Genomic DNA, 2,860 nt, shown 5'->3' on the forward strand with positions numbered 1-2,860 from the left:
CTCTCTCTCTCTCTCTCTCTCTCTCTTTCATACACAAACAAAATAAAAAGCAAAAAAATAAGTAAGTAAAGTAAGTAAAAATACAAGCAAATAATAATAGCCATCCACACACACCAAGCCATCCCAATCCAGCCAATCACGAGCCAGCAGCAGACACACCGGGAGGATTGGGAGAAAGAGGAAAAAAATAAGGGAAAAATGAAAAAAAAATGATAAGGGGGAGAATAAGAAAAATAGCGAAACAAGAGAAAAATGAGAAAAATAAAGGGGAAAAAATACGAATAAAATCAAAAGGAAAAAATGAGGGAAGAGAAAAAATGGGGTGAGGAGGGGAACACTTAGGAAAATAAACCAAACAATAGGGCATTACATTTGTGATTGGGTATAGCAGGGATAGATTATGAGATCAGAGAGAGAGAGAGAGAGAGAGAGATCTGCTCAGGAATTTAATTTTGTGTTAGTGGTTTATGCCATCTCTCTCTCTCTCTCTCTCTCTCTCTCTCTCTCTCTCTCTCTCTCTCTCCTTACAACAGTTTTGTCTTTCTGCTTTCTCTCACTCTTATCTTTCGTTGATAGAGAGAGAGAGAGAGAGAGAGAGAGAACACATTATTATTACACACACACACACACTCACACACACACACACACTTTTCATAGGTAATTGAACACTTAAAAAACAAAAAAACATAACCCTTTCTTTTTACCTTATCTATCACAATAACCCTTTTCTACCTCCTATCCCTTCCCTTCTAAATTAAACCAAACCATTAAGAAATATCACTTGCTTTTCTCCTATAACTTATAATGAAACGCTCGAATTAATTCATAAGGTGCGCAAAGGAGCTTAGTTAATAAACAGGAAAGATTAAAAATGGGAAAAAAAAGGTGAAATATGAATGAGTTTGAGGAAAGGTGTGTGTGTGTGTGTGAGACTTAAAAAGGTAATTGATTTTACCAAAAGAATGTAAGGTATTGGATCCGAAATCATAAGGGATTGGACGCCCTGAGTGAAGCGGTTACAGATGTCTATTGTTCCCGTGGTTGATATACTGAGACAGCTTGTTCGCCACCTTGCAATTTCCTATACAGGGTGTAACGCGAGTTCCTGCAAATACTGAAAGAGGTGAAAGAACGTTTAATTCTAAGTAGAAAATGTTCTATACACATATGCATTTTAAGGCTTTGTTTACCCGTCAGAGGATTTGAAAATGTACGGGACTCGCAGGTGTGCTCTGTGAAATGACGGACACACGGTTATATTGTCGCAGCCTCGGAGGTGCCACTTAGTCATATTACGAATGGTTTAATATTACATTATCTTATAACAAGACAAATGGGATTACAAAGCACGTAATTTACCGATAAGCATTACAGGACAACATTATTGCGGTGATTAAAAGTACTCCTGTAAAGTGCTACGCGGCATCATCAAAGCGAGGGAGGAGGGCGGGTGGGTAGCCTGCCCTTGTGACCTTGAAAACAGCTGAGAGATGATGCCACGTAGCATTTTACAGGAGTACTTCTTATCACCGCAATAATGTTGTCGTGTAATGCTTATCGGTAAATTACATGCTTTTTTATATCATTTGTCTTGTTATAAGATACTGCAATATTCCACAGCCTGCATGATGCAGAAGAAGGCGCGGGAGCCGAAGTATTCATCCGCCGTCCACCGCTCCCCGTCGCTGAGAAAGCTGCTCCTTGTTTCACAGCTGAGGAAGAGAGAGGTGAGGGATAGGTCACTCCTGCAGGAACACGAAGTAAGAACGAACACCAATAGACATGGCCACTCGGAGGGATACAAAGGAAAAAAACAAGAAGTAAAAGATAAGGACCGGAGGTTGAAATCGCTCACACATGAACAAACAGTAATAGATAAGAGCACGGAGTTTAGATCACTCACAAAGAAATACAAATGAAGAACAAACATATCTAACTTGCATTTTGGTTCTTCCGAGGCTGTCTGTGATAAAGTACACTGAGCAATCTTGTAAAGTGGATGTAGGCTGGAAAATGCAAGGATGCAGGCACGGTGAGAGAGGGAGGGAAAGTGAGAGGGAGGGAGGAAGGGAGGCAGAAAGGAGGAAAGGAAGGAACGTAGGAGAAAAGAAAGGAATAAATAAAAGCAAAGCCTTCCCCACCAAAAAAAATAATTAATTAATAAAATGAAATAAATAAATAAATAAAAGTAAAACGGAGAAAAAAGAAAAAAAGGAAGGTATGAACAAAAGGAGAGGGAAAGGAAGAAACGGATAAGAAAAGGAGAGAAATCAAATGAAAGAAAGGAAGGCAGGAAGGATAAAAAAAACGAAATAACGGAAACTCGTAGATAGATAGATAGATAGAAAGATAGATAGGTAGGTAGATTGATAAATGGATGGATGAATAAAGAAAGAGAGAGAGAGAGAGAGAGAGAGAGAGAGAGAGAGAGAGAGAGAGAGAGACTAGATAAACAAGATCCGAGAGTGATGAGCATGGGGGAGGCTGGAGAGTGGTGAAGGAAGGAGACAGGGGAATGGATGAGCATGGCAGGGCAGGGAAGGAAGGAAGGGCAGTGAAGGGAAGGAGGAATAATGATGGAAGAAAGGCAAGTGAGGGAAGAGGGACGGTGTAGGAGGAGCAGTGAAGGAAGGAGAGCCAGGGGAAGTAGAGGCAGTGAAGGAAGGAGAGGGGCCGTGGAGGAAGAACAGGGACGTTGTTGTAACCCAGCAAACAACAAGAAATGAAACGTGTAACAAGAAACAAGAATAAAACAAAAATTAAGAAATGAAAAAGGGAAACGAGAAGTAGAAAGAATAAATGAGGGAAGAAGATGATAAAAACGACAACAGGTATCAAGAAGCTATCACCACCCTGACAG

This window comes from Scylla paramamosain, chromosome 14 (genome assembly GCF_035594125.1).
Source record: "Scylla paramamosain isolate STU-SP2022 chromosome 14, ASM3559412v1, whole genome shotgun sequence".
NCBI classification, from domain to species: domain Eukaryota; kingdom Metazoa; phylum Arthropoda; class Malacostraca; order Decapoda; family Portunidae; genus Scylla; species Scylla paramamosain.